Here is a 13,649-nt window from a genome sequence, read left to right as displayed (position 1 = left end):
AGTGATGCTGTGGTTGTGCTGAGTGATGCTGTTGTGGTGCTGAGTGATGCTGTGGTAGCCCTGAGTGATGCTATGGTGGGCCTGAGTGATGCTATGGTGGCGTTTAGTGATGCTGTGGTGGTGCTGACTGATGCTGTGGTGGTGCTGAGTGATGCTATGGTGGTGCTGAGTGATAATGTAGTTGCGCTGAGGGATGCTGTGGTGGTGCTGAGTGACGCTGTGGTGGTGCTGAGTGATGCTGTGGTATTGCTGAGTGATGCTGTGGTGGTCCTGAGTGATGCTGTGGTGGTGCTGAGTGATGCTGTGGTGGCGCTGAGTGATGCTGTGGTGGCGCTGAGTGATGCTTTTGTGGCGCTGAGTGATGCTGTGGTGGCGCTGAGTGATGCTGTGGTGGCCCTTAATGATGCTGTTGTGGCCCTGAGTGAAGGCTGTGGTGGTGCTGAGTGATGCTGTGGTATTGCTGAGTGATATTTTTGTGGCACTGAGTGATGCTGTGGTTGGCGCTGAGTGATGCTGTGGTGGCGCTGAGTGATGCTGTGGTGGCACTGAGTGATGCTGTGGTGGCACTGACTGATGCTGTGGTGGCCCTGACTGATGCTGTGGTGGCCCTGAGTGATGCTGTGGTGGTCCTGAGTGATGCTGTGGTGGCGCTGAGTGATGCTGTGGTGACTCTGAGTGATGCTGTGGTGACGCTGAGTGATGCTGTGTTGGTGCTGAGTGAATCTGTGGTGGTGCTGAGTGAAGCTGTGGTATTGCTGAGTGAAGCTGTGGTATTGCTGAGTGATGCTGTGGTGGTCCTGAGTGATGCTGTGGTGGTGCTGAGTGATGCTGTGGTGGCGCTGAGTGATGCTGTTGTGGCGCTGAGTGATGCTGTGGTGGCGCTGAGTGATGCTGTGGTGGCGCTGAGTGATGCTGTGGTGGCCCTTAACCCCTTCCATGCCCATGACGGAACGGTTCCGTCATGAGCATCGGTTGCGCTGTGCTCATGACGGAACCGTTCCGTCATGGCCCCGCCCGTGCTCGAACCCTTCAGCACCGCGGGGGAATTCCCGCCGCGCTGAAGGGGTTAATGATGCTGTGGTGGCCCTGAGTGAAGGCTGTGGTGGTGCTGAGTGATGCTGTGGTATTGCTGAGTGATATTTTTGTGGCACTGAGTGATGCTGTGGTTGGCGCTGAGTGATGCTGTGGTGGCGCTGAGTGATGCTGTGGTGGCACTGAGTGATGCTGTGGTGGCACTGACTGATGCTGTGGTGGCCCTGACTGATGCTGTGGTGGCCCTGAGTGATGCTGTGGTGGCCCTGAGTGATGCTGTGGTGGCGCTGAGTGATGCTGCGGTGACTCTGAGTGATGCTGTGGTGACGCTGAGTGATGCTGTGGTGACGCTGAGTGAATCTGTGGTGGCCCTGAGTGATGCTGTGGTGGCGCTGAGTGATGCTGTGGTTGCGCTGAGTGCTGCTGTGGTGGCGCTGAGTGATGCTGTGGTGGTGCTGAGTGATGCTGGTGCAAATTACGCCAACATCACGTCATCTACATTAAAGGTTATTCTATTGGTCTTTTGACGAAGCCTGCGTGAGCCGTATCCTCGCCTGTAGGGTAGAGGAGCATGAACTAGAACCATGCCCCTTGAAGCACTGTACAGTGTAAACAGATTGTCGTGATGAGGTGGTGCTGAGTGATGCTGTGGTGGTGGTGAGTGATATTGTTGTGGTACTGAGTGATGCTGTGGTGATGCTGAGAGATGCTTTGGTGGCACTGAGTGATGCTGTGGTGGCGCTGAGTGATGCTGTGGTGGCGCTGAGTGATGCTGTGGTGGCGCTGAGTGATGCTGTGGTGGTGCTTAGTGATGTTGTGGTGGTGCTGAGTGATGCTGTGGTGGCACTGAGTAATGCTGTGGTGGCCTTGAGTGATACTGTGGTGGCCATGAGTGATACTGTGGTGGCCCTGAGTGATACTGTGGTGGCCCTGAGTGATGCTGTGGTGTTGCTGAGTGATGCTGTGGTGGTGGTGAGTGATGCTGTGGTGGCGCGGAGTGATGCTGTGGTGGCGCGGAGTGATGCTGTGGTGGCGCGGAGTGATGCTGTGGTGGCGCGGAGTGATGCTGTTGTGGTGCTGCATGATGCTGTGGTGGCCCTGAGTGATGCTGTGGTGGTGCTGAGTGATGCTGCTGCAAATTACGCCAACTTCAGGTCATCTACATTAAAGATTATTCTATTGGTCTTTTGACGAAGCCTGCGTGAGCCGTAGCCTCACCTGTAGGGTAGAGGAGCGCGAACTAGAACCATGCCCCTTGAAGCATTGTACAGTGTAAACAGATTGTCGTAAACTGTGTTTTACACTCGACCCTGCGCGCTTCAACAGTATTTCGTGGATTTAACAGTATGAGAGGCGAGGCCAATATCAGGGGCAAAGTAAAGCTTCACTTTCGCCCACAATTGTCAGTCAAATATGAAAACTCACGAGAAGCTCCTGTGACTTGCAAGTCCCATCCTGAAAACGAGTGACGCCATGACTCTGCTGTTGAAGGGCACCGCGCGTAGTCTTTCAGCAGGGGCTGTTGGCCGATGGGTAGACGGGCTAAGGGAACGAACGGTTGTTTCATTGGGTGCCATGAAGTGGTGTGGGAAAGGCAGGTAACTTGATAGATACTATGAGCAAGATGCTTGTACTTGCAGGCTGCAGCGGGAGAGAGAGGCGGAGGGGTGCACCCGCAAGTGGTGCGCGCGCACTGGGGAGTGCAGTCTACTCTTTTTCAAAGCACATACTCGTGCTTGTGGCGCGCTGCTGCGCATTCCTGCAAGGCGTATGCCGCCACAAGCACGAGTATGTGCTTTGCACGACGGCTAAAGGTCTCCTATGCAGCACATGCGCGATCCGTAGGCGAGACCTAAAAATGGCATAAGGCTTTATCGCTATCTAGCTTGGCTACATGGCACTGTGCTAATCTTATGCTTAAAAAATCTGCTAGAAAAAAGGCATTTGAGGTGAGCAGATCTGGAGTGTTAGTGGTGTTGTACAGTGTACCATACAAAGGAGCTGCTCGTCACCTAAAAATGTTTACAGTTACTAAGGGTTCCCTTCTCTGTTTTTTTACATACTTTTGTTTTCTCCCTATTTATCTTTAGACAATTTACTTTGCAATACTCTGTTTCTACTGAAGACCCCTTGGAGTATGATCTAATACCACAAGGTCCTCCGTGTACATTAAGCAAGGCATGTGAGTAAATGCCATTTTGGTGAAAAGGAACTAAAAGTATTAAATGAACTGGGTAAATTGGCTATATGTAAACTATCGGAGCTAGAAGACACCCTTTACGCAGTCGGTTGCATCTATTTATCTGAGGCGACCAGAGGAGATCTCTCAGATCTGTCATTCTGAGACTCTCTGTGCTGCTCAGATCTACTTCCATTGTTTGAAAAATTACAGGTGCAAATTTGGAGGGTTGAACTGCAATTTGGGATAAATCAAAAAATTACCAATTACAAATCAGAAGTTAATTTAAAAATAAAAAGTCGATTTTAATGGCAAATTACGAAAGGGAGTTTTGTTTTCAACTCAAATCACTGTGTGGAACTGCAAAATAAAGCCTGGATCCCTCCACTGAACACCAGTGTAAGAGATTGGATTAATAATTGGAGTGGGTGACTACAAACCTCAAAGAATTTTAACAACCCTTGTAAAGGTGAACCCTTAAAGTCACTAAATTACTCTGAGCTCAAATCCCTGGTAGCTATGCCACAGAGCAGACAGGCGTAATGTGTAAAGTATTTATGCAACACCAAAACAATAATAAAGTTGAAAGGCAATACAATAATATACCAAACATGTATTGAGCAGAATGAGACCAAAATGACAACCACCCAATAAAGTAAACTGGAGATATGATGTTTTCCATTTTTATTTAGGATTAGCACCAAGAAGCATGAAGTACCAATGATTTTTTCTGAGGACATTGCTCCTTTAAAACCCAATCCACCACAGCAGTACATTTCTAGAGCCCCTCCAGGACCTCATGGGAGGCATTTAGAAGCTCACAGGGTGTCAGGAAGAGGCCACTAGGCAGTGTCCAGTTCAGGTCCAGTTACCACGACGCAGCTGGGCAGTTACCGGCAAAGGTCTCTTGTGGCTTGTTATATCCCTGTAGCTTGAACAGGAGGTCAGCCTTATGACTCTTGTAATCCCCTTATTTGACCTGGGTACAAGAGGGAGACCCGGTCTGGTCCTTAACAGCTCTTCTCAGGTCTCAGAAAGCAGGTTCAGTCCTGGTCTTCCCCAAGTCCAGTAGTATTCTGAAGTGGGGTTCTGAAGGTGCCCCGTTTAAGCCTGACACGAGCTTGTAGGTGGGAATGACTCCTGGGCATGCCGTAACTCTCTTCGTCTACTTTCACACTGCCTGTGGTTGATAAACACAGAATAATTATCAGGTGACAGGGGTAAAATCTTTCACCACTGTAGACTACTATAGTTTTGTGGGCAACAATATTCTCCCACACTCTGTTAGTAACTCACCAATGCCTGCTTACAACATAATTCCTACTTCCTTTCTTCTCTATTGAATCATAGAGGGAATGGTTTGCCTTATCACATAGTCTCTTTGTTAAAAAAAGTCACACTGGTTTAGTCTTAAAGATTAAAATGTTCAGTGCACTGACAGTTCTGCAGAGTGATAGTGGTTGGAGATGAAGTTCCTGCTTTAAATTTCCTTTCTTTTCCTTGTAGATCAAGCCAGTGTGAAGAAGACTCGAGGCTGTGGTTTCTGGCGAGGCTGAAGGCTGAGAATCCCTCTTTGGGAAACAGGTAGGCAGATGTTGTGGTGGACTTGATCAAGAGATCCTTCCTTGACTGGGGTCTGAAGCCTAGCTAAGGGCCTGAGGACTGGGCATGGTATTTATGGGCCCAGGATGGCTGCCTGATTTTGCAGAGAAATCTCTTGTGATTTTGAGTTCCGCTTTCCATGTTGATTCCTCATTTGTTGTGGACAGGAAGGAGGGACAGTTAACTGGAAAAGGCCAGGGGGTCATGATTATGAATTGTGGGATTTACATGGGCTGGACCATGGAGACTTACATTATGGAGCTCTTGCATTTTGGCTGCAATGTGCTGAAATGAGTATGTAAAGGCGGGAGCAGGTAAGGGGGGGTCATACTAATTCGTAGAAAGGCAAAAAAGGGGCATACCGAGGTCAGAAGTACCTGTCCAAAGGTGACATGGGAATACAAAGGGCACATGCAGAACAACTCATAACAGTTTGCACCCCAAAGGCCGATGGGGCTTGTCTGGGTGCTGTACATGAAACTGGCAGACCATTTGTGGAGTATGAACAGGAACGTCGAGTTCCCAGGATCAGTTGTTAGGAGAGTAACCCTTCCAGTTAACAAGATAGAGCTATTCACAGTGCCATTTAGTCCAGAATTTTGCTGGCCTTGAAATCAAGGTGTCTTTGTACAACTATGGGAGGAGGCCGAGGCATGGGTGAATGAAGTGAGCCAATTTGGTCAATATACTCACAAGAATAGTAAAACAACCAAAACATTGTGGGCACGTCAGTGATGAAATCCATACTCATTGGAGTACCAATGAGGCTGGGATTTGGCATGAGTTGTAAGAGACCAGCGGGTGGGAAACACTAAGCTTTATTTTGTGCACAAGTGCGGCATGATTGCATGAAGGTCTGTACATCTCTTGACAGTGTTTCCCACCAAAACCACTTCTTCTTAGCCTGGGATTCCCCTGGTTCGCCTGCTAGGGGGATCATGTGGCATCGATGTAAGACTGGTTTTGAGCATTGGACGCTCAACCACAGAATGGGAGCCTGGGCTTGTTCTCCATGCAGGCTGTAATGCAGCCTGCATGGAGAACAAGGAAAGTGCGCATTACTAGTTTGGGCGGCCCGAGAGGGCCGACCAAACAGTCACTGGACACTTAGGAGTGGGCAAACCACTCCTCCCCTGCCCTGCTCCGAGAGCAGAGCAGCCCCGCCCACAAGCCCACCTGTAAAGCAGCAGGAAGCAAAAAATGATGAAACCTAAAGTTATTATCATTAAAATGATAATAACCTGAAGTTATTATCATTTTATGCTTCTTCTTCGCACTGCTTAAAAGCAGTGGGGAGACGCTCCTCCGCCATAGGAGAGAAGCCACCACTGCTCAAAGCCAATAACTGAGCAGCATTGTATAAAGATTTTTCATTGTGTGCCAACTATACAACAATTCACGTAATTAAATATAACAAATTAACAAGCATTGGCATAGCCAATAGGTCTGGCCTTTGGGACCTTATAAGTGTTTAGCCATGCAACAGTTAATGGTGTTGCACGAAGGATATTGTGCTGCATAACTAAATACTTATAAGGCCCCAAAGGCGAGACCTATTGGCTATGCTAATGCTTGTTTCATATGTCACAGTGAGTGCCATTAACTAGAGTTGTGGTGCAAGTGAGAATCAGTAACTGTACCTGCTACTACTATCAACGGCACCTATGGTACCTGGGACAATCAACATTCTCTGCAGAATCTGCAAGTCCTCGCAGCTGCATCTGTGGTATCTGCATGTACACCCATGTGCACCAACAAACACCACCAATTGCAACAACACTACCTTTGAGCCCCACCAACTGTAATGCATACATGCCTGCTCCGCCATTTTTAAGTATCCCCAACTGCACCTGTGGCACTGGCAAACATCTCTAACTGGAGAGTGCATATTTAGGGACAGGGAGCAGACGGAAGTGATGAGACACGAGCAAACAGTGAGCAGCAGGAAGGCTTTGGCCGTGTTGTCCGCACTGGAGCGCATTCAAGCCTGAGCGATTAAATCGCCGTTTCACCAATCCTGTATAAGGATGCTGAGCGTGGCGTACAATGATGAACAGTCAACGGACAAAGGCGCAGGAGCATTTCGGGGGGCGGCCCGGTCCGTGAAAACGCACTGTACCTTGCTATCCGCCCTGGTTTGTAGCCGCAGGTCCTGTTCTGGCCAGTTGGCCTGCATGGGTTTGGCCTGACTGTCTGCAGCAAATCCAGCCTTGTTGTGTGTCCATCAGGAGGACAAGAAGTGAGCGTGGGGAAGTGGCTTTTAGGCTGGAGTCACCTAATAGGGGGGGGGGGGGCTAGCCAGGGGGAAGCGCGGAAGGCAGCAGAGGCTGCCACGCCTGGGACGCAGTGCAGCTTGCTGCCCCTCTTCCTTCTTTTGTTGCCATTTTGTTCCCTTCCTATCTCCACTGCAGCTGGAAAGGAAACTGGGGGTTCGTGCTTATGCCCCCGATCTGGAAGATATTGTGGAGGAAATTGTAAAGTCGCCCGCATAGGGATTTGCAGGTTGGTGTTGCGCCCTTGAGACGAGGGGAGGTTGCAAGCAGTAGCAGCCCAAATAGAACAAGCATTGGCCGCGCGGCCGTAAAAGTAACGGCCGCGTGGCCGTGAAAGCAAAAGTGATCGCGATCGCGGTGAAAGCGAAAGTGATCGCGAGGACGCGCTCTGTGGTAAGCACGCGAGTGGTGCGCGCGCAGCAGTGATCACGCTGGAAGGGAGTCAGATGGCAGCTGCGCGCGTGCACGCTCGCGAGAACGCAAGCTTGAGGCCAGCGAGATCTTCTAGCACTTTGAAAACCCCAATACTAAATGTCTCGCAGAGCAGCGCATGCGCTGGCTCAGGCGAGACCTAAAAATGGGTATGAAGGAAACCTATGCGTTACCAAAATGTACACAAGATATTGATTATTTCTATGCCTCTGTATTTTGCAAAATGTGTTCTTTCTTGCGCACTGGCTTACATTTGGCAGCCACAAGGGCTGAGAAATTGAACTGGTTATAACAAATGTTCTACTATCCTGTGTTCCCACTCATCTCCTGATAAAAAAACGGTACCTCACTTGTGTGGCTAAGCCTAATGCCTGCAACATAAAATGCCCCAAAACCCGACCTGGAGGCATCATGTTTCACCCAACATAATCCATGCTTTTTTTTTAGGGTGTGTGTAGCTGTGGATTTTGGGTCCCAGCTCAGGCATCACCCAGGAAAATCTACCATAACCAGGCATTTCTGAAAGCTAGACACCTGGGGTTGCCCAATGTGGTGTGACTTATGTGTTGCTCACAAGGTTTTATTAACCAGATGCCCTTACAAACTCAATCATTGGCTAAAAACACACATTTTCCTCACATTTCTGTGAGAGAGGATTTTGGAATCTGCGGTGATCCACAAATTATCTACCACCCGAGTGGGGCAGAAGACTGTTTTTGCACTATTTGAGGTGTGGGCTAGGCCTGATATGTGGGAGGATGACCCAACCTCCTCAACGTATTCTATAAAAAAAAATCCTTGGGGTCTGGTGAGCCTTCTGCCTCCTTTGTGGGAGGGGGGGCATAAAGTCTGTTGTACCTAGGTGGAGAGGGAAGCACCAGCCTATTGCCATGGGGACTGCTCTACACCGAAAGTAATCCCTGGTGCCGAGTGTAGGGATCCCTGCTCTGGGATCAGCCTCCTGTGAAAATCCCCAAGCAGGTATTCACTAGGGAAAGATGCCATTGGAAAGAGGCGATTCCTCCTTTTTCAATGATACCTCCTCCATCTAAGTTGGTTCAGATATGCCCCCTGAACACCATTGTAAGTGAAAGTAAATAAGCTGCATCTCAATTTCCGGTATACAAGAACAATCCAAAGAACATACATCAGAAGTTACTTTACAATAATATTTTTTATTATTGGCGGATCAAAGGAAGCAGAAACTGAGGCAGAGGCAGAGGCATAGCTTGAGGGCAAGGGCGAGTGCGAGGTTTGCAGCTGACGAGAGACCAAGGGAAACTGTGCAAGGGGAATTCTCCTGTGAAAACCAAGCGGCGGGTCAAGAGACATTGGAGCTGCATAGGGGAGTCCACTCGAAGGCTCCCATCCACACTCGCCGGTGGAGCTGTGCCATCTTCAGTCCCTCACAGTTCTTTGCTCCCACATCAACAGAGGACGCACACACGGTAAGGGCTTCGCATCCACGATTGGTTGCCTGCTGCGGCATGGCTGCAAGATCGCTTGGGTAGCGGATCGCAGTTCTGCCTTGCAGCTCCCTCGCTGGTCCAGCCCCCTCCATAACTCCACATCTACCTAACCTTACCTCTGCCTCTGCATATTACCTACTGCCCTATAGTCTCCTGCCAACAACAGTCCAGCAGTATCACGTCAATCAGACTGATCGGTCTGTAGTTGGCAGGGTCATCTCTAGCACCCTTTTTATACACCGTTATCACCTCTGCTCCCTTCCACGAGTCTGTCACGGGATATCCCTTAGAAATCAGATTCATGGGGCGTGGCTTGGCTGCCGAGCGGAATGGCTGCCTGAAACCGCAGCTCCGCCGATCGAGCACAGAAATCCTTCAATTATTTGCTGAACTGGGGTGCGAGCTCGGACCTCCCCGCCCGAGACGGTAGTCCAGGGTGTCCGCCCTGTGCTTTGGCTGTTCTGACCCCGTCGGAGACGCGTGGGCGGAGAGCGGCCCGCGGGAAGCACGGAGACGCGGAGGCCTACAACAATCGTGAGAGCCGGGGCCTTGCGTGTGGAGGGCCCGAAACCTGTTCGAGGGGTGAGGCAGAGGCTGTTCGATCGCCCCAGGAGACGCGCGCCCCGCCGGATGTTCACCCCCTTCGGCTGAAACAGTGAAGCTGAGACAGCGGCGGCTGGTGTGGAGGGACACCGAACGTGGACTGGAGGTGCGTCTAGGGGAGAGGCCCGAACGCACTGCGGCGCTCTGGGAGCTCGCTGGCTACCGGGGACGGCGCGAAAAGGTCTTGATGCTTGCGATCGGCGGGCGCTGCTGGGCCCTGCTCTGGGAGCACGTGTTGCCGAACCTCATGGTCTGAGACTCTGATCTGTTCCTTTCCCTCGCCTGCCCCTGGATTGCATGCCGGTGAACAGTGACGGGCCCGATCGGATGATTGCAGTGGCGGCCATTTTCCCTGAAGCCGTAGTTCTATGGTCGAAGGTTCCAGGGCGACGATCGGAGAGTCGTAGTCGGCTGCCGTACATGCCCCGACCATACTGTTGGGGCGTTGACCTGGGATGCGGACAGTGAACGGCTGTACTAGTGTTGGCCTGCTCCGACGGCCTGCGCTGTGACTCTCCCCGCTTGGTCCGTTTCTCTGTGCCCGGTGCGTGTCCCGCCACTGGGGACCCAGCCCTCTTACCTACCAACGAGGCCTAACCGCCCTGCTGCCCTTGACGAGACGCTGGTGGTTGGCGATTGTCTGGTGCAGTGTGAGGAGTTCGCGGCTCGGCCGCCCACACATACTACGGGCGCCGGGCAGCGTCCGATGAGCGGCCATGGGCAAACCGGACACGCGGCAGCCGAAAATCACCTTCGACAAGTCCAAGCAGAAGCCGCCGGACCCAGACCCAGACCTCCGTGAGGCTGAGTCTTCTCGAGCAGACCGGAGTGGTGCTCAGGATGTGGACATTAAAGCCATGTTTCAGGAACTGAAAACAAGTTTACATGGCATTGATGGCAAAATGGACGCGCTGGCGGCCCGCATGGAGGGTATCACGTCTCGCATGGACAAGCAAGAGGGGAGAGTGGAATCGCTCGAAACACGTGTGGCCGACACGGAGGAAAATCAGACCGGCCTTGCTGGCCAACTGCGGGGCATGGATAAGATCCTGACACTCATACAACAGAAAAATGAGGATTTGGAAGCGCGCTCGAGGCGCAACAACATCCGCATCACGGGTGTGGCGGAAACGACGGACATAACCAACATGGAGCTCTTTGTTGAACAAATGTGTAAGGATCTGTTTGGGTCGGGTTTGTCTTCGATGTTCCTGGTCGAGAGGGCTCACAGATCATTGGGGCCCAGGCCTAAACCAGGCGCACCGCCCCGGCCTATTATTGCACGAATCTTACATTATAGGGACCGGGACGTGATCTTACGAATGGCAAGAGACATGTCAGACGTGCAATACAAGGGCAACCACATTGCACTATATCCGGACTACACGATGCAGGTTCAGCCGCTCGAAGGGAATTTTTGCCGGCGAAGAAACTTTTTCAACAGGCGGGCACCAAATACTCCCTCATCTACCCTGCTAAACTCCGGGTCCAAGGTCCCGGTAAACCGTCCTTCTTTGTTGATGCGAAGGCGGCTTTGAAATATGCCAAACAACTGTTAAAGGACCAAAAGTCTCAGGCACCTGCAGATGACCCGGACCAGCGGGACAGGCTAAGTGATGTTGAATGACTGCTCCTGTATGCTTCTTGTTAAGTCGCTGGGTATTGCCTGTCCGCGCTGTGCTGGGCCATAGAGAATGTTTAATTCCCTGGAGTACCAATTTCAGATGATGGAAGGGAGCTGAGCAGGACTGCGGGATTGGGAGGGGAGGGTCGTTGAGCTGGTACACTAGGCCCGCGCTCGATCGCCCTGTCATGAGTACAGGGCTTGTGGGTGGCCAACCTGCGTACCTCAAGGGATGATTCCCATTCATTGTTCACATCTAGGGACTGTAGTTACAGTTGTCGTAGTTGGGAGGGGGACCTGGGAGGTCATTGCACAACCTGATTGGGGGGTTGGAGCGGGTGGGGTAGGGGTTTGGTCGTGGTTGTGGGTTTTTGTTGAGTTCTATTTAAGTTTCAGAGCTGGGTCGGAGGAGGCGAAAACTGCTATTGAATCGCACATTGTGCACTGCACGCTGCCATGTCGACAGTCACCTAGCAAGAGGTGTTCTGGCATTTGCCGGGCAGGCTGCCCAGATGGCCGGGTGAGATGTGTGCTGTCTGTCAGAGAAGGGTTGCAGGAAGTGACGCAACGAGGAACAGGTCCGTGGCCTGATCGAGTTTTATTCCAATGCTTGTTGCTGTGTGGAGGTTCCCTACCTTGTCGGCGGGCTTACAGATTGCTGAGGCATGGCCGCCCCCCTCTGTTGAGACCCGCTGGGTTGGAAATGCTTGCTTCGAGATTTGGCAGGAATTGGCCGGGTGACTGGGGGGTTGGTGTATGTCTGATGCTTGCCCGAACTTTGTTAACACGCCTGGTGCTGTGAATAGCATAAAGTGTATTACCTGGAATGTACGGGGTATGAATGATAGACGGAAAGTGAGACTGATACAGGCCTTCCTAATTAGAAAAGGTGCGGACATTTGCCTTCTGCAAGAGACGCACCTGACGGCCAATGCTGCGCAGCTGCTCAGGCACACTCGATGGGGTGAGGTAGTCCACGCTCACTATTCTAACTACTCTAGAGGGGTGGCGATACTTATCAGAAAGGGGCTTCACTGGAGGACGCATGAGGAAATCAGGGACGCAGGGGGCAGGTATGTTCTGTTGGTCGGTTCGCTGTGCGGCGCGAGAGTGATTCTGGTGAATGTGTATGGCCCGAATGACGATAATCCAGAGTTCTACGAGGAATTGTGGCATAGGGTGCGGACCTGTGGACCTGCGGCGATATTGTGGGGAGGTGACTATAATGTGGTACTGTCAGGTACTAAAGATAGGCAGGGCACAACTCGGGAACATCACCCCAGGGCGTCGGAGGCGCTTGGCCATATTATGCAAGAGGCAGGGTTGGTGGACTCCTGGAGGACACTGCACCCTGAGGCCCGCGCCGGTACGTGTATCACAGCTCATCGTGCGGCCTGGTCCAGATTGGACTTCTGGCTGCTGTCCAGAGATTTGCACTCATCGGTGTTAGAGGTGACTCACTTGCCGCGGTCTCTTTCTGATCATGCCCCGGTTTGCTTGACGCTATCCACGCCGCCGCAATACATTCAGCCGTTTAGTTGGAGGTTCCCCTCCCGTGCGCTGCGCGACCAGGTCTTCCAGCATTCTTTGCGGGAAAGATTGGAGGAATACTTCGCACTCAACGAGGGCTCAGTGGATTCACCTGGCGTGCTCTGGGAGGCCTGTAAGGCAGTAACCAGGGGTCATTGCATGGCGCTCAAAACAGGGGTTCTGCGTTCCATTAGAGATACCCTGAGCAAGTTGGAATCTGAACTAGCCCAGCTTGAAGCTGCGATGATGGCGGCCCCTTCTGGCGGTGCGAGTGCAGCCTTCAGGACGAAACTGACCAAGTATCAAGAGGAGGCGGAGAGAGAGGTCGTATTCTTGTCCAAAGATTCTCAGGCCAGACGTTACGGAGAGGGTGATCGAGCTGGACGAACACTAGCAAGCATGCTGCGCCCGCCACGTGGGTCGGAGCATATTCTCGAGCTACAAGGTTCAGGGGGTGAGGTGATTCGAGATCCTCCGGCTATACTGACAGTGATGACAGATTACTATAAGGACTTGTATACCTCTAAGGTTACACCTGATGACACTATTATTAGTGACTACCTGGACACCATAGCACTTGCGTGGTTCAGTAATAATGCCCGACAATATATGGACCTACCCTTCACGCAGGAGGACATTCGAGCGGTGATAGCCGCTATGCCACTCAGCAAGGCACCAGGCCCCGACGGGCTGACGGCGGCCTTCTACAAGGAATATGCAGACCTACTGGTCCCGCGATTGCACAGTGTTTTTGAGGAAGCGATGGAGATGGGCATCCTCCCTTCCTCGATGCGAGAGGCCCTTATCATTACGCTGCTTAAACCTGGCAAAAATCCTGTTACCCCGGACTCATATCGCCCACTCTCGCTAATTAATCTTGACGCCAAAATTTACGCAAAATTACT

Source organism: Triturus cristatus, chromosome 2_2 (assembly GCF_964204655.1).
Source record: "Triturus cristatus chromosome 2_2, aTriCri1.1, whole genome shotgun sequence".
Taxonomy (NCBI): domain Eukaryota; kingdom Metazoa; phylum Chordata; class Amphibia; order Caudata; family Salamandridae; genus Triturus; species Triturus cristatus.
Note: the sequence above shows the minus strand (reverse complement) of the source record.